At 37.5% G+C, this 19,486-nt stretch overlaps 1 protein-coding gene across 6 annotated transcripts in view; it reads right to left on the bottom strand.

Annotated features, from left to right (window-relative positions):
* The window catches only part of arvcfb (ARVCF delta catenin family member b), a 292,272-nt gene that overhangs the window by 165,462 nt on the left and 107,324 nt on the right, over positions 1 to 19,486 (bottom strand). The window lies entirely within an intron of this gene.

The following is a 19,486-nucleotide window of genomic DNA, read 5'->3' as shown; positions in this document are numbered from 1 at the left end:
TCAAAGCAAGGAGAGTCAGCTTTTAGCTATTATGCCAGTCGCAGCTGGAACCAGCTTCCAGAGGAGATCAGATGTGCTCCAACAGTAGTCACATTCAAATCCAGACTCAAAACAGTTTAGCTATGTTTAGCTATGACTTTACTGAATGAGCACTATGCTGCGTCCGAACTGATGGCACTATATTTTATATGCACTATTTTATAACTGTTTTATACTTTTATTCCTGTTTTATTCTTTTTCACACATTTAAACAGTTTTTATTAAAATCACATTTATTTTCTTTTAATTTATATTTTAAATTCATGTATCTTTGATTTTTTGTTTTCTCATTTCTATGTAAAGCACTTTGAATGACCTCTGTGTATGGAATGTGCTACACTGAAAAAAATGATTCATTGAATCCAATCAACCTTTCCAAGGTAAGTGGCCGCAACCAACCCATTTAAGCTACATCCAAACAAAAGTTTTATATTTTACTTTACGTTACTAATCTTTTTTGTTTAAATGTAGCTTAAATAAATTGATTGCAACCACTTACCTTAAAAAAATTTATTAAATTCAATGAATCATTTTTTTCAGTGTATACAAATAAACTTGCCTTGCCTTGCCTATATTTGGGTCAACTATAAACATTTTCTGTGAAAATTTAACAGCTGGGTTTGTCCATTTTTACCTGGTTGAAAATAACCCAGCATTTGTTAGCGTGTATACTCCCTATTTCAGGGTGCCCACACTCTTAAAAAAATGCAGGGTTGTTTTTAACCCATAGCTGGGTAAATGATGGACAGAACACACTGTTGGGTTAAAAATGACCCAATGCTGGGTTGTTGTTACCCACCATGGGTTAAAATAACCCAACAATTGGGTTGAAATTGGGTTGTCAAAATATTCACCCAGCCATGGGTTAAAAACAACCTAGCATTTTTTACAGGCCAGAGGCAGGTGGAAAACTGGTCCCTGCCTCTCTGAGTAACAGCAGGAGAATGACAAACATGTCAAACATGCCCACTGCACTTATCTTGACCACTAGCTGATCATGTCCAACTACGCCTAAAATAGGGTAACGTATGCAATGAGTAAACTATTCCAGGCCTGGTTTGGGTCCTCAAATAGTACTTGTTACGCAAATAGTGTGGAAAAAGAAAAACGCTAGTTAACTGCTCTGGCCATGATATCCAATTTGCATGTTGCATTAATCTCATAGAAAACTTTTATGCACTACGGCAAATGGTTAGCAGTACACTCTTAAAAATAATGGTTGTAAAAGGTTTCTTCACAGTTCTTCAATTTTGCGTCTCCAAAGAAGCATTCAGTAAAAAGTTAATACGCATTTCTTTTTAGCTCCCTTTTCATGGTCTTAAAACATTTTTTTAACAACTTCAACTTCTGCCACTCACAGCTTCAAAGTAACAGCTAGTTAAAGATTTAGGTTTGTAACTGAAAGGTTTTAGGTTCAAATCCCACAAGGCCCTTTAAGAGCCATCACCAATGTGTTCTTGAGCAAACTATTTGACCTCACTCTGCTAAAGGGACTCTCCCTTTAATCCCTTTTATCCAAGGGTGACTGTACTTTAAGTCACCCTTGGATAAAAGTGCAGGCTTATTAGTGACAGGCCACGCAATACATAAATAAAATCCATACCTGAAGTAATTCCTTATATTCCTCATATTCCTGAAGATGAATGAACGCACACCACCATCACATAAACAGCGCCCGTACTGGCACAGTGTTTTCCTTAGGGATAAATATGTTGCAGCATAAACCCTGATGCTAAAAATAGGCCTGTAATAAATTTACAAACACAGTTGGCGCTTTCTGCGTGGCTCGAGTGATGAAACTCTGTAGCGGCGGCGCATTTAGAAACCTGTACTTGAAAAATCCTCAACAACAAATTCATCAGGGGCTGGGAAACTCCTACGATGTGTAGTTACATGCAAGAAACATTAACCTCATTACTGTTAATGTGAGAAAACCCTGTAAGCGGTGTTTAAACAGACAATAAACCGAGAAATGTTAAAGGAGGAGAAATACAGCGGCAAGAAAAAGTAGGTGAACCTTTTAGAATTTCATGGTTTTCTGAATAAATTGGTCAGCAAATGTGATCTGATCTTTATCTTAGTCAAGGCAAACATAATGTGTCTGAAATAATTACACAAAAAATTCTGATCTTTCATGTCTTTATTGAACACACTTATTCAACATTCAAAATGGCAGTGGAAAAAGTAAGTGAACCCTTGGAATTAAGTACTGGTTGACTCCCTCTTGCCAGCAATAACCTCAACCAGACGCTTTCCTGTAGCTGTGGATCAGACCTGCACATCGAGGAGAAATTTTAGCCAATTCTTTATGGCAGAACTGCTTTAGCTCTGTCATATTCTTTGGACGTCTCATGTGTATGGCTCTCTTTAAGTCAAACAATAGCATCTCTATTGGGTTGATGTCTGGTTTTTGATTTGGCGACTCCAAAAGGCAGATTTTGTTTTTCTGAAGCCATTCTGTTGTGGACTTGCTCCGGTGTTTTGGGTTGTTGTCCTGTTGCATCACCCACCTTCTACACAGTTTCAGCTGACGTACAGACATTTCCACCTTATCTTGAAGAATTTTCTGATATATTTGGGAATTCATCTTTCACTCAATGATTGCAAGCTGGCCAGGCCCTGATGCAGCAAAACAGGCCCAAATAATGATGTTTCCTTTAACATACTTTAAAGTTGGGATGATTTTTCATGATGATATGCCGTGCCCTTTCTACGCCAGATGTAGCGCTGTGTTTTTTTTTCAAATAGTTCAATCTTAGGTTCATCAGTCCACAATACATTTTGCCAATACCGCTGTGAAGTGTCAATGTGCTCTTTTGCAAACTTTAGGCATGCAGCAATGTTCTTTTCAGTAAGCAATGGCTTCCTTTGTGGTGTCCTGCCGTGGATACGCTGTTTGTTCAGTGTTTTATGTATTGTAGACCAGGGATCCCAAACCTTTTTTACACCGCGGCCCGGTTTTAGCTTTAAAAAAAATGCGGACCGGGGGGTGAGGTTGGAGGGTCGCTGAGTTGCTGTTTGAATAAAGTGCTAATAATCCTCCTTTGTAGGGATCGACCGATATGGATTTTTCAGTGCCGATGCCGATACCGATTTTGGTTTCATCAGCCTTAGCCGATGACCGATACAGGCTGCCGATTTTCTTGAGCCGATATTTGGAGCCGATACTGCTTTTGCTCACTCAATTTACATCATAAAAATTATGTAAAAAATGGCATGTTGTTAAAAAGTGATGTTATTAGTTTGGACAGACATTTATTTTAGTCTAGGACTAGTCTAATCTCTGTCCAGGAAACTGCCCCATAGAGATGAGAAATAAAACCTGCTTTGTTCAATTAGGCCAAGCTTTCGATGTTGTCCTGGAAAGGTTGGTTGTTTTTAGTCACATGACCTGCAATTGCTTGCGGCTTCCAGCACTCTGTCTGTAAATAATGCCGTAAAAAAATCGGCGAACACGGAAGCCATGTATCGGCCGATGCCGATACACATAAAACTCGCAAATATCGGCCCGATATATCGGCCGGCCGATATATCGGTCTATCACTACTCCTTTGCAAAATGTATAACGTTTTAAACGCAAGTAAAGACCAAACAACCATACATTAGGAAAATTAATAATTGCTTTATTTATTGTTTATATTTTCTATTGACGTGTAAAACCATATTTTGGCCGATTTTTTTACTTTTATTGTTTCACTAGTTTGCCTGCCCATTTAGTCTTAATAATTAACGGTAAACAAACTTGGCTTGCTGTTCTTGAAGGGAGCTTGAACCTTAGGTCGGACTCGAGCCCCAAGTTCAGTAACAGAAAAGAAGAAAAAAAGGAGATGAGGAGAGATGCCAGAATAATTGCGGCATGGGCGCGTAGTACGGAGACTCCCGTTTACAATATGCTTTTAATGATGATTGACATTGGACTGATAATTCCTTTCAAACCTACGTTAAAAGTGTACCCTTTCAAATATTATTACTGCAGTAAAATAGTTCATTTTGATCATGGTGCCACGATCGCTGGATAATTTTTAAGTTGTTTTAAGAAGCCCGCAATTATTTTTCATTTGCTATATCAAAGAGTTAAACGTCTTCACGCATTGACATTATTTGCGAGGTACATTTGCAAATGATTCATAAAGTCATACCTCTGAAATTCTTTGATCGATTGTGTTTGATCGATTGTGTTTTAGAAATGCTCTGTATATCTCTAATGACAGCAATGTGATCGCTGATGGGCTGGTAGAGAGAGAGAGAGAGAGAGAGAGAGAGAGCAAAAGAGAGAGCGCAGCCTAGTACAAAAGTGGAAATGATTGATGTTATTTGAAGGCGGCTCTTAAAGGATAAAATATTAAGTAGATATTATAAAAAAATTCAGGACGTTCTTGCGACCCGGTGGCAACTTGTCCATGACCCGGTACTGGGTCGCGACCCGGTGGTTGTGGCCTCTGTTGTAGAGGTTGTGGCCTCTGTTGTACTCATGAACAGAGATGTTAGCAAGTTCCAATGACGCCTGCAAATCGTTGCCTGTTATTTGAGATTGTTTCTTTACCTCATTGCTGAGCCTTTGTTGTGCTCTTGGTGTCATTTTGACTGGGTGCCCACTTCTTGGTAGAGTAGCAACAGTCCCAAAGATTGTTTGCCTAACTGTAGACTGTTGAATTTCTAAAGTCTTTGAAATAACTTTCAACTCTTTCCAGTTTTATGTAAAAGTAACAATTTTTGATTGTAGCTCTTCTGAAAGCTCTTTTTGGTGAGGCATGGCTCACATAAGCGTGTTCTTTTGCAAAACAAACTCCAGAAGTTTTAGTTTTTTTGTCAGTCAAAGAAGCTGTAGTCCACACACCTCCAAACATATTATCTAAACGAGACTCCAGGTGTGCTAAAACCTGACTCCAATTAGCTTTTTTGAAGTCATTGGCTGTTTCTCAATATGCATTCTTCAGCGATCAAGCTTCCTTGTGTTCTCGCTCTATGTCATCATTAACCGTCAAAGTTTAATTCAAATTCTCAAAAACACAATACAGAGGACGCATGAAAATACCCGGATGTGTTCTTGATATTGAGGATGCATCGAGTGCAGACTTGCGCGCTGAAATCTGAAAAGGTCAGGTGACCAATGGGAAGATCGCACACATTTCAATTCTCACAAGTGCGTTTTGTGGTCATGCGACTCTCTGAGTTCGTTCTTCCAAGGTGGCCTGGCAAGACCGATCTCCACGAGAATGCAAGTCCATTCTTTGCGTTCTTGGAATATATGCGTTCTTCAGCGATCTTGCGTCCTTGAGTTCTCGCTCTTTGTCATCATTAACCGTCGAAGTTCAATTCCAATTCTCAAGAACACAAGTACAGAGGATGCATGAAAATACCCGGATGTGTTCTTAATATTGAGGATGCATAGAGTGCAAACTTGCGCGCTGAAATCTGGGGAGGTCAGGTGACCAACAGAAGGATCGCACAAATCTCAATTCTCACAAGTGCGTTTTGTATTTTCACGACCTTCTGAGGTTGTTCTTCCAAGGTCGCCTGGCAAGACCGATCTCCACGAGAACGCAAGTCCATTCTTTGCGTTCTTGGAATTGAGAAACAGCCATTAACTCAAGGGTTCACATACTTTTTACACAAGCATTATGAGGTTTTTTGGTTGTTCTCAATAAAGACATGAAAGATCAGAATTTGTTTCACATTTTCTGACACATTTATTCAGAAAACTATGAAATTCCAAAAGGTTCACATAATTTTTCTTGTCACTGGAAATAAGCTAGATTTTTGCATTTTCTGGAAAGAATGGTGCCAATGTTCTTGTCATAATTGTTGATAAGAATTTTATAGTTTTACTTCTAATTTTACATGTCTTTATATTATGTTGCTGTCACTGGGGCAGAACCCTTTAAAAAGTTCCTATTTACAGAAGGTACTTTTTAAAAGGGTACTGCCCCAGTTACAGCTAGGGACCATTTTTTGCCCATTTGTTTGTGACAGTGCAAGCTGCACATCTGTGTCTTTCATGTCCACAGCATAAATGGTTCAAGCGGTATAGGGAGGGGGTGACTAGACATAAATATCTCGTAAGAAGAGAAACGCCCCCAATTAGGGAATGGTCTCATTTCTTTAACCCCAGCCAATCCTTTCTTCAAAAAGATAAACCCTCTCATTTCTCCTCTGAGGTCTAGAGGTCCAACATAAATAAATCACTTGCCTGCCTCCACCTGAGGCCCATCTGCGTGTGCAGGATCCGTAAAGCAATAATGGGGATTGCTGTTTGATGCTGTTCAGTGATCAGTTTTGCTGGGATTTTTTGTTACACGGCAAAGCACCGGGCAGATGCAAGCTGATCCTGGATCAAGGATCTCTGCTATAAGACCAAATACAAGGCTCTCAAGAACACCTGCTCCCACTAACACCCTCCTTAGCAATTCACATCCTGGGTTCAGAGTCATCATAGACTAAATTAAGGATGCATTAAGCTCTATAACTCTTTTTGAAACTAAAGGACATTAAGAGGTTGAGCCACTATATAGTTATACGTCACATCACTTATGATAATGATGGGCCGGTGCCTCTCAGTAACCAGTAAAATGTTTTGCTGTGAGCACAAAGGCTGAAGAGAGGTATGATCGAAGGAAGAATCTATTGACTCAATGATACATATGTAACAGAAGTGCTCTTTGCTGTACAGCGTGCACACAACTTCAGATTTAACGCAATTACAGCTTGTATACGACCGCAGTCCCCTAAATTTTCAAGCTAGGAACATAAAATTGAAAAATGTGGAACTAAACTGCCAAGTAAAATCAGTAACATCAGAAATTATCCTCCATGTGCACACAGATGGCAACCAGAAAACTAAAAATTGCATAATGGGTAACCAGAAGGTGGTAAATGACAATTAATAAACACTAGCTTTATACAACATTACGGTTTCATTGCCACTGTTAGGGCTGTGTATCAGCAAGAATATGTTGCGATAAATTGCTATACTGTGAAGCGATTTTTAGGAAGGAAAGCTGTTATTGAGAACACACCACCATATGCCAAACATAGCAAAAAAAGTGTTTCATCCCTATGCAAGTACTTTCTGTCACTGTTTAACTTCAGAGATAAAAAGAATGCCATTTAGTGGTCATTATTGTGTAGGATTTTGTTATTTAAAGCTGCGGTCGGCAACTTATTTTATCATACACTGTAAAAAAAGTCCGTAAAAATTTCAATGTTATTGCAGCTGGGTTGCCGGTAATTTACCGTAGATTTACATTTATGTTATTTACTGGCAAGAGTTTGTTCAAAGTTAAATAAACTCTAAACATCAACAAGTCTTTGTCTTTACAGAATAAAACTATACAATAACAGCCTCATGCAAAGCATTCTGGGAACCAGAAATCATCATCAACCTTTTTCTGTTTTTTGCTTCAGATTTTGTTTCCCAGAATGTTTTGCTTGATGCTGTTTTTTTGGTTTTGCTCTGTAAAGACAAAGACTTGTGGGTGTTTGGTGTTTATTTAACTTTGAACAAGATGTTGCCAGTAAATAACATAAATTTAAATCTACGGTAAATTACCGGCAACTCAGCTGCAATTTCTACGGATTTTTTTTACAGTGTATTTTTTGATCATATTCACTGAAACCAACACTATGCTCCGATAGAACAACGTCAATTAGACTGTTTAAGAAAAAACCCCGCGCTTCTAGCTCCACCTGGAGCCTGTTATTTGTTTTGCAAAAATCCACCGCTCCCGGTTCATTTGGTCCAATAAGCGCAGGGCTGTGTAAAATCTGCCTGTCAATCACAGTACCTGCACGCGCCACAGATCCCCATCCCCCTCGCGCGCGTTACAATATCACGTGCATCCGCCTGAATTCATAGTTGTTTTGGTTTGAACAGCGTGATGGCGGAGAGAACTTTCAGTAACAAACTTCCGATTTCTCGGTTAACAACTAGAGCTGGAAAACAACCGATGAAAAGAAGGAAACAAAGAGCGACTGTGACCGTATTAAAACTAGGATCAATATCGGACCGGCATTTGAAAGAAATCTACGAGATTTCAAGCTGGATGCAGAGCTTGCCACATTTCTTCTCAACAGGTAATTGTGCTTTATCAACCATTGATTGTATTTCGGAGTGTTATGTAAGTAATCTAAGTATTCTTGCTAAGTATGCGTTCACAATAATACTGGTGCACTGGTTGCTCGGAGGTAGTGGGGGAGGGACATGAAATTGTAAACATTTGGAAACTGCTCAATCCTCCAGAGTTGCCGACGGCAGCTTTAACCCTCACAAGCCCCTATTTTCCTGTATACGTTGGGGTAAAAATGACCCCAGAAATTAAAAGAGTGATTACAAAAATATATAAAATTTTTAATAATACAAATAATATATAATTTTGTGTTTACTTTCCATCTATACATTAATGCTGTGTTTTGAGAAATATGAAGTACTTTTGTACCCGTTTACCACAAAATTCCTCAACTACACCATTCGTTTGCCTATAAAATATCAAATTTTTTGTAAATAAAATTAACATGAATTATGATCTACATTGAATTTAAATTGTTTTAAGATATTGATCTAGATGTTATGTGTTGAACTCGGCCATCAGATGTTTAGAAAAAACATAAAAGAATTGCAGTTTAGGGAAAAAATCATTTTGACCAGCAGATGCCCATAGAGACACATTCATTTTACTGGATGTGAACTGCTCACATTACTACTTTAGTCATACGTTTTGTGAATTTATGTTTATAGAAAGGACATTAAAAATAAATATTCTTTTAAATACTAGCATTTTTTTGTAGTTTTTTATGCATTTTTAAATGTCTTTTTTACAAAATTCCACAGAAATATGACTGTAACTGTAAGAAATGTAAGTGTATGTGTGCACGTATGTGTGTGTGTGTGTGTGTGTGCACACGTGTGTTCGTGTGCATGTGTGTTTGTGTCTTTATGTGTGTGTTTGTGTTTTTGTGTGTGTGTGTGTGTGTGTACCTGGTAATTATCACGTTGTGGGGACCAATTGTGTGTGTGTGTGTAAATTTTACTGTGACTTTATGTGTGTGAGCCTGTGTGTGTTTTTGTGCGTGCACGTGTGTCTGTGCACACACCTGTGTGAGCATTAGAGCCCACCAATTTACATCTTTGTTTTGCATGTGTGGCTGTTTTTTTGCCAAATTCTTTGAGAAAAGCTCTCTGTGGCAGTCGTACCTTTTTGTGTTTGTGTATTTGTATGTGATTGAGCATGTCTTTTCTATATTGCATTTGTGCTCTAGTACCAGGCCTACTTTTCTGTGTTGAAATTTTCAGATTTATTCTAGATGCATTGCTTTTATTTTGACAAATAAAAAAAATCATTTCCTATTCATTTTCAATTGGGGTAATTTTTACCCCCGAAGGGCCTCTTTTGGTATTTTTTTTACACATCTTTAGAAAGACAGAATCAAGCCCAGTTTCTTTATATGAATATTAACAGATAGTCTGAAAAAGTCACAAAATCTTATTCCACTGAGATGAAGGGAACCATTTTTTTAACTAAAGAAAAGTTTGGGGGTTAGATTGACCCCAAGGGACTTATAAGGGTTAAAGGGCACCTATTATGACCTTTTTACACAATGTAATATAAGTATCCAGTTTGCCCAGAATGTGTCTGTGAAGTTTCCGCCCAAAAAATACCCCACAGATCATTTATTATAGCATTGTTTTTAATGACTGTACCTTTAAATGCAAAGGAGCTACAGCTCCTCACTTCCTTACAAACAGACAGTGAGCGCTTTAAAATAGATCTGATTAATACAGTCTGAGAGAATAGTATCTAGTGGACAGAGTACAACTCGTTGAGGGTGAAAACAATGGTAATGCAAGACTGTAATTACGTTGGGCTTTATCAATGTGACCTCACATTGATAACAGAATCAACCTTTTTCTTATCATAGGGTGGGTGTGTTTACACACTGGCAACACACATTATGTCCAAACACCTTGTAAAAGTGGATTTTGCATAATAAGCGCCCTTTAAAAAATTTATATCGATAATGCATTTTTCAGAATACATATCATGATACTTACATGTATCAATATTTTCTTGCATCACTGTTTCATGTTAAAAAAAATCTAGTGTATCCATGATACATCATGAGATTAAAGCCTGCAGATTTTGCATTATTAAAGTGTATTTTAAATTAATTATGCAAGATTAGTTTTGAATTTTTTATTTATTTAGCTTAACTATACTATACTGAATTCAAAGTGTTTTCTACAACTACATTTTCCTACTTTCTTCTTTGAAGTGATGTAAGAAAATCCATAAATTATGTCACACATACATCATACACACGCACGCACGCGACAGTGTCAGAAGAACATCCTCAGTTCATCATCCTCAGATTCCACAGCAAGTCTTCAAATAACACTGTGTGTTAAAAGTACAGTAAATAATATCAAAGGCATGCTATGCTGTGATGCCTCTCGCATTTTGCATCAGCATTTTCATTGTATTTCTTTACAAAGACAGAATACATGCACGCTGAATTATTCATACAGACTCCAAAAGCGATTATAGAGAGAGAATAAAATGGAAAAGAGACGTCTTATGTCTGTGTTCCAAACAAACACACACTGTGACAGTATAAGGAATAAAAGTCTCCTCTGCATATCTTAAAATATGACATCAAAGGTATTTATTTATATCTATTATTAATTATTTATAGGTTTATTCTAGTATATAACAGCCAAGACTGTTCTGCAACCAGAACTTTCTTTACTTAAGAAAATCATTAATATAAATAACTACACAACTTTTTGTAATATTTTTAACTGTCACTGCAGCAGTGGTGTAGTGGTGCCTGAAGAAGTGTTTATACTCTTAATTTATGCCCCCATTTTATTTAATTAGAACTAAATATCAAATAAAGAAGTGGGTTATCTCCATATACCTGCGTATACCCTGCACTACACCACTGTGGGTAACTATATACATATAAATGGTACATATTAGAACCTTTTAAAGGGTAGCTACACTCTAAAAAAAATTGGTGCTAAATAGCACTAAAAGCTTTTAATCATAGGGGAACCATTTTTAGTGCTATATAGCACCTCTAAAGCACCTATGAAGAACAATCCAGGGATATAGATCCTCTATGGCACCAGATATGGTTCTATATAGCACAATAGGGTTCTACACAGGTGCTAAATGGCACTTAAAATGTTCCCCTATGATTACAAGCCAGTGAAACACAGTTTGTTTTTAGACTGCACCCTTTAAAAGGTTCTAATTTGTATCATTTATATGTTTAGCAGATATGTATATACATTTGGTACCAATATGTACTTTTGAGGTAATAATATGCACTCTTTGGTACCATTATGTATCTCTGAAATGCTAATATGAGCTCTTGAGGTACAAAAGTTTACTTTTTAAAAGGCTACCACCCAAGTGACAGCAGGGACCCGTTTTTGACTATTTTTTTCTTATAGTGCACTCACTTATTCTATTCAATTGGATATAACGTAAATGTTTATTTATTTATTTATTTTTTGGAGGGGGTGTTTTTTTTATTAAAAAAGACATGTCCTGCTTCAACTGGAGTAAAAATCTATTTTAGCAGAAAACATGTCAGATGCACTTAAAGGGTTTTGCATCTGAGCTTTTCAATCTTTTCTTGGTTTAAAGGGAACGTTTATCCCCAAAATATAAATTCTGTTTGTATGCTTACTTGTGTTATTCCAATGTTGTGAGACAGGTGAAGATATTAAAAGAAAGATGTATAATCCAGTGGTTTTCAAACTAAAATGACATTTTATGAAATACATTAATTTATCATGAATTCTGTGTAATTAAACCAAAAAAAAATAAGGCTACTAACCAAAAGCACTACTTTTTTGTATAATTTAATGTTTTTTTTATTAAAATGTTGAGTTTTAGAACAGTTTTTTGTCACAAATTTTCTCTGGGGGGCCGCAAAGGAATGCACCGTACACAAGGGGGGCCGCATGCTGAAAACGTTTGGGAACCACTGGTCTAATCTGCTCCTTTCTGTACAATGAAAGTGGATCTGACCAATAACATTAGTTTGGGACAGAATTTAAATCGACTTGGGTGGAGTGGGGAGTAAAAAAATTACATTACCAAAATAACCAACATAAACAACTGGTTTACATCAGAATTAGTTAAACCACACTTACGGTTGTGTAGCCATAGTAACTATATTGTTACGTTAATCCGTAAACTAACACAATGTTTCATCAAAGTAGAATATCTTGAATCCATCTCAATACACTCATATTGCGTACCTATCTTACCAAAATAAACAGTGCAACGACCCTTTCAGACCCTTTGCCTCCTGCAGCTGTTTGCGTCTCGTGGTAAAGCAGTAAAGTTAGAGATGTTAATTTTGGTTTTTCTCTATTTGCTGATCAAGGCAGTTTTTGCTGTTGTTGTTTTAAAAAATGTCTTTCATTTTGTGGCTTCTGTGCAGGTTGTCAATTCAGCAGAAAAGTTTGCCCTCTCCCTCTGTTTGCATATGGGAGGTGAGGGCACGTGAACACGCCGATGACGTATGGTGTCTGCGTGAACAGGCTGCGCGGTGGCATTCAAATTACGCTTACGGATGAGGGACAAAAAAGGCAACGTCCGTTCGAACCGAGATCTATGATTGGTTGAACATTTTTGGTCCTACGCCTTTCACAGATTACATACATTTCTACAAATACATTTAAACAACTTAACTCTTTCACCGCCAGCATTTTTCATGATTTTCACAAAAGTTTAATGTCTTCCAGAAAATGCTCCTTTTTAAATATATAAACATATAATATATAAAATAAAAGAACAGACCCTCTGCTTTCAAACAAAAAAATCCGTTTCATCCTACCTTCATGTGTTCTGTTTTTATCACCCCTCAAATATGTGTAGGTTTCATCAAAAACAGCAAATTTTGAGCAAAAAGCTGAGATAATTCCATTTTTGTGAAGACTTTTGATAGAGATCAGATGCAGAGCGATCTTTAAAACATACACGGACTTACAGCTGTTTGCCCTAGGGCAATACTTCCGGTTTTTATAAGTTGCGGAAGATAATACTGTTGGAGAAAATGTATTTTCTTATTACAAATTATGCATTTCTTATTATATTTGAATGTTCTATGTTATCATTTATGAATGTATAATCCTTGGTTTAGATTTATGAATATATAATCATTTGCTTAGAATCAAATTAAGTCTGTCTAGCTACATAGAAGACTGGCAAGGTAAAATAGTGCGTACAATGTTCTTTTGTTATCATATGACCTTTGGTAACTGCATCATCAAGTTACTATCTTGCTTTGGTAAAATGTAATCAATCCTATTTAATCCTATCAAATGTGTGATGTTGTTACAATTGTGAAAATCTGTGAGGTTCGACCTTCGGAACGAAGGGAGTTAACCAGTGATTAAAACCTAAATAAAAACAGGCCCGCAGGAAGACTCAAGTTGAGAGACAGTTGAATGTTTCCTGATGAGACATCTCAATCTGGGTTCTCCCTGCAGTATTTCTACCCCATTCGTGGTCTGAGTGCGTCGTATTTTTGTTAAGGTTCATAAGTATTTTAAACCTGACATTTTGGTCCTTCGAGCCGGATTCCAACACATCCAGTGATCAACAGTGGAGGAGACATGCCGAAGCCCGTCGACGGCCGAGTTCTAGGAATTCGAAGAAAGTCCTGGGTGGTGAAAATTCCTCGCCAGGCCGGCATTTAGGTCTCCTCAGCTGGTGATCTTGGGATTGACGGAATCTGAAGCTAAGAAGACGACTCAGACGCAGTGAATCGGGTGAGTTTCTGATTGGTAATTTGATTTGTTATTTACCATAAGGAAAGGGGACAGCTGAATCGGTTTGAGTCCTACAGTGTCGCCCAAGAACAGAATTGTGGGTTCGAGTCCCCAATGTCTGTCAGTCAGCCGAATGGAGGGTTCGAGTCCCCCAGTAGCTGAAGGGGATCCTGGGGATCGCCCGAAAGATTATACTATATTTGTGTAGAAACCAAAAATTTATTCGGTGTATGCTTTGTATATTATGGGGTTTTTTTGTGTTTGATGTGCTGAAGCAATTGTTTGTTATATTGTATTGTTTTTGTGGTTGATGTGCTGAAGCAATTGTTTGTTATATTGTATTATAGTTGTGTATATAAAATTATATATACTGTGAATTTACCCGGTGTACTGAAACAGCAACAGGGAGAGAAACCCTGAAGGTTCAAAACAACCAACCAGTTAAACGCTGAAGTAAGCACACTGTGTAAACAAACAGAAGGTGGTGTTTAGAATTCCCCGGGGAAAGAAAAGTTGAAGAAATAGAAAAAAGAAAAGAATGAAATTTTTAATTTTTGTTGTTTGAATTTTTTGTTTTTGTTTTTATTTGAAGTGTTTGTGCTAAGGAAGATTTAGAAGGAGATGAGAAGTATATGTGTGGTAAAGAAATTGAAAATGTGAAGGATGGTAAGAAATGGAAAAAGAAATATCAGTGGTCAGGGAAATTAAATGTAGATGAATGTAGGTCATTGGTGGAAATGTTAGAAATGAAAGCAGCTTTCAAAACAGGAAAGAGAAGAAATCTAAGTTGAAAACGTATTGAATTGGCTTACGCTATATGACTAGTGACCTCATTGCCTTAGTAATATTTTATGTGTTTTTTGCGTATGTTTTACGACCTCAGTTCCTTGGTAATGCGTTTTATCTGCTCTTAATTGTGATTATTATGGTTTTATGTCGTCCTATATTGGTTTTATGTTTGTTTTGTAAAACATATTGGTCAACGAAAGTTGTGTTTAATTGTGCTCTAGAAATAAATTGATGGATTGATTGATAATGATAATGGCTATAATGAAAGTTCAAAGTTTTATTTGCCATTTGCAGAGCACAAAGAATTGTACACATTATGGTAAAGTTAATAGAAGAACATTGATGGTTATGGTAAAGTTAATAGAAGAGCATTTCTTTGCCTATGGGTTCAATATTTGCTTTAAAAAAAAAATAATAATAATAATAATAATAATAATAAATAAAATTTGTAGAAAATGTACCATTTGTATAAAACATATCCAGCTAAATTACTTGGTTTGTCTGAAGCAATTCCAAACAGCCATGACTGTGACTTTATAGATATTATACAAACATTAAGTGTTGATGAAAAATTCCAATACCTAAAAAATCTGTCACTTAAAAATTCCAATTTGATTGTTACAATGATGCTTATCTTTTGTGGACAAAAAGGGAAAGGCAAATGAAATCACGAAAAACATGTCAATTGGTTCATGTGAAACAAAAAACCTAACATTTATATTTATGTTTGTTATGTCTGTGGAGCTGTGCTTAACTCTCGAGCAGGTTGGCAGCAGAGAGGTTTCCTGAGATGTCCTGGGAACAGATTACGGTAAAAGCCCACCTGAAGGGAGATACCAGTGAGGTAAAGGGAGTACCCTTGCTGACCAGGCAGCTACGGTTGCCAGCCGCATGAACGGCAAAGAAACTTACTGCTCAAATGTGTCATCTATGGTGACAAACTACTCACAGCTCACAGACATAGCTGATTCTCAAATTCAATGCTCCAGAAAGGAGAAATGAGAACGGATTGAAAATAGTAATTTTAATATCGATTTGTAACTCCAAAAGCCTTTTCCTTATTTGGTCACACAGATACACAGTATGGACGCTTAAACGTTTTTTCAAATGTGTTTACATTCTAATGCGGGAGAGGGGGTTTTAGGAATCATGCAAACAAAATTGTTTGCGGATGCATAATTTCTCAAAAACACAATTCGGCACCCCAATCAGTTCTAAGCAGAACACCCCAGGGATGATTGTGAATTGCAGTATGACTTTATAACCTTTCATCTAAAACAAGGGTTATTAAGATGTTTAACTAATAGATTTTTTTTCGTTTGGTAAAGGTTTTTCCTCACAAAGAAAAACTTTGCTTCCTTTATGGCTAATATGACAACATAATATTGTGCCGGGGCAAATGGTTTTAAAATAAAAGTTATTTTTATAACACTATTTCATATAACATTTTATTTTTTAATTAACACTCATTAATTCATTATACTCCCCAAAATAAGACAGGCGATGTGGGATTAGAGTCATGAGAAGATCTTTGTTTTTTAGTGACGAGAGGGTCACCTCATGATGAAGATACGGGGTGGGGGGCAAATGCTTAACTTTTGATGTTTTGGTCGCCTAATGGTTTCTATAGTTTATATGGGAGTCAAAACTAGTTATTTTCTAGCAATAGTCAAAACAAGATACTTCCTAACAAATCTGTTTAAACAAAGTTGTTTTTTGGCTATGGAGCTCTTTTGTTTTCTTTTCTTTTGTTTTGTTTTTATGTTTTCGCAGAAGTATACGACGGCGGCCTTCAAGAAATTTGCTGAAAAATTCAGGCCAATGGTCATTCTCATTTATTACACTGAAGGGAAGCAGCTGTGAAACCAGGTGATTACGTTTTCATCAAAGTCATCAAACGAAAAACCTGGTCCAGCCCGAAGTGGGACGGTCCCTTTCAGGTCCTCATTACCACACCTACAGCAGTGAAGATTGCAGAAAGACCTTTGTGGATACATCTCAGCCACATCAAGAGACTAAAAGCTCTGGAAAGCTCACCCCTGGATGCGGACTAGTGGGGAAGACTAGGCTACAAAGGGGGGCAGCCTTTTTAGTAGGCTGTGTATCGTATAGAGATACTCAGATTAGCTGGCCATCTCAAACCTAGTGAAGAAACCAACTGATCCCTTTTCCGCCGTTTTAGGAGCCTACAGAGCAGAAGAAAAATGGCTGACAGTTTGAAGATGCTGATGGTAATCCTGGCAATCGTGCTGGTGCGTGAGGTAGACCCTGGTGGGATGAAGAGAAACAACGAAAGAATGAGGAGAAACGGAGAGGAATGGAGTAGTCGAGAAAGAGGAATGGATCAACAGAATGGAAACTACCAGAACACCTACGAGATCAACATGTGGTATCGTTATGCGAAGTACGTCGCACGGAGTGGAAACCACACAAACTGCTACGTTTGTTCAAAAATGCCCAAGTCAGGAACGAATCCGCACGTGGAACCTGAACCGGTATTGAATACCAACGATTTGTTTCCTGAATGCTTGACATCTGCATATACACCAGTACTTCTGAATGCCACTTTAAAGTATCGCCTGCCTCCTCCAGTGGATTTAAACACACTGACTTTTAAGAACCTTAAGAACCTGCCAGAAGATGTAAGTGTTAGAATGAATGGTCCTATTCATGTTTCACCAAGAACAAAGTTCATCTGTTTTGAAAATAATCTAACATTGGGTGTTGTCAATGGCTACCTTGGAAGATTTCCGGAGCAGAACTGTCACATCATGTACACCCTTTGTACAACGAACCACAAAGGAGATTTTAACGAGTCTGAGGCTAGGAAAGGAAGCACATGTACTGAATATTTCACTGCACCCGACGCCATGGGGACTAATCCCCAAACCAACTTCGTCTGGCTATGTGGACTGACCATATACCATTATCTATCGGTCGGGTGGACAGGAAGATGTGCCCTGGTACGGCCTACAGACCATACTGCTACAGAGGTACATCGTGGTAAGAGAGACATTTTCACAAAACATGATTCCATATGGGGAACGGATGTCCCCAATGACCACAAGCTATGGACCAACGGACAGAAAGTGAGCCTCGCCTTGTTCCCTTGGCTGGGGACTGGAAAGCTCATGCTAAGGATGGAGACTTTTGATTACAGGTTGTGAACAGTTTGTTAATTCTACTCAAGCTGCATTGAAAGGCATTCGTGAGGAACTGACAGCCCTACGTATGATGGAACTTCAAGACCGTATGGTGCTTGACCAGTTGACCGCCTCCCTCGGAGGTGTCCGTCGGATTATCGGAGCAAGTTGTTGCAGTTTCATTCCTGCGAATGATGCAGACGGGGCAATTATTGAACAGGCCATCAACAATCTCACAAAGTTGCGCGACACCATGGATAAAGACTATGCTACAACTGAGGATACGACGCAATGGTTGTTTGGAGGATATTGGTGGGAGAAACTGTTGAAAATATTAATTCCAATACTATCTGCTCTTGTGCTGATATGCATACGATTGATTAGTGTGATACAATGTGTGTCAAAAATGACAAAGAAAATGATTCAATCTGTACTTACTGATGCATACTTCTTGGGTAATATTGCAGATGGAGAAGACTATAAATTTGTTGTTCGAAAAACTACTAAAACCTATGATGATAATGTGTAGAAGAAATTAAATTCTGTCTACTGATGAAGGTTTAATCCTAAAGTGCCTAAGCAGGTAACGGGTTACAACCCGAAGTAAAAGACATTATAAATGATAAACAGGAGGGAATGTTGGAGAAAATGTATTTTCTTATTACAAATTATGCATTTCTTATTATATTTGAATGTTTTATGTTATCATTTATGAATGTATAATCATTGGTTTAGATTTATGAATATATATTCATTTGCTTAGAATCATATTAAGTCTGTCTAGCTACTTAGAAGACTGCCAAGGTAAAATAGTGCGTACAATGTTCTTTTGTTATCATATGACCTTTGGTAACTGCATCATCAAGTTACTATCTTGCTTTGGTAAAATGTAATCAATCCTATTTAATCCTATCAAATGTGTGATGTTGTTACAATTGTGAAAATCTGTGAGGTTCGACCTTCGGAATGAAGGGAGTTAACCAGTGATTAAAACCTAAATAAAAACAGGCCCGCAGGAAGACTCAAGTTGAGAGACAGTTGAATGTTTCCTGATGAGACATCTCAATCTGGGTTCTCCCTGCAGTATTTCTACCCCATTCGTGGTCTGAGTGCGTCGTATTTTTGTTAAGGTTCATAAGTATTTTAAACCTGACAAATACCTGGTGGATAATAGCGGTATTGCAGATTGACGAGATATCTCGTCAATGGCGGGGAAAGAGTTAACATAGTGATTGCTATCAGGATGTGAGGAGACTTTTAACCAGCATAACTAAAAATGTTTTTTGGATCAAATCAGATACTCTGCCTTTAAGACTCTTTAGAAATTTACTGTGTATTGAATAATACCTGATAAAGGTCAAGGGATCCAAAACGTTGCAAGTCTGATAGTGTGTGGGATCTTTCAGTTTTTTTTTTTTATTATTGACTTGGTCTTTTATCCGATGCACCTATTACTAACAGAGGTGTCCAAGGGTGATTGTTAAATTTTTTTTTGCTTTCCAATATAAAAATCTATTAAGAAAGAATTTTTTTGCAATGCACTGTTCTCTTTTAAAGCCCCCCTAACCTAAAAAATGCACTTTTGAAAGTGTTTCTAGCAGAAAATGAGTCGCCAGTATGTGTGCAGAAACATCCTGTTATTATAGAAATCCGTTTATTCTGAAACAGGCTCATAACATTATTCATAAAACAGGCTGTTGGGGTCCCCTATCAATGTGATGTCACA

The sequence above is a fragment of the Misgurnus anguillicaudatus genome, chromosome 22 (genome assembly GCF_027580225.2).
Source record: "Misgurnus anguillicaudatus chromosome 22, ASM2758022v2, whole genome shotgun sequence".
Lineage (NCBI taxonomy): Eukaryota > Metazoa > Chordata > Actinopteri > Cypriniformes > Cobitidae > Misgurnus > Misgurnus anguillicaudatus.
This window is presented reverse-complemented; position numbering and strand designations above follow the sequence as displayed.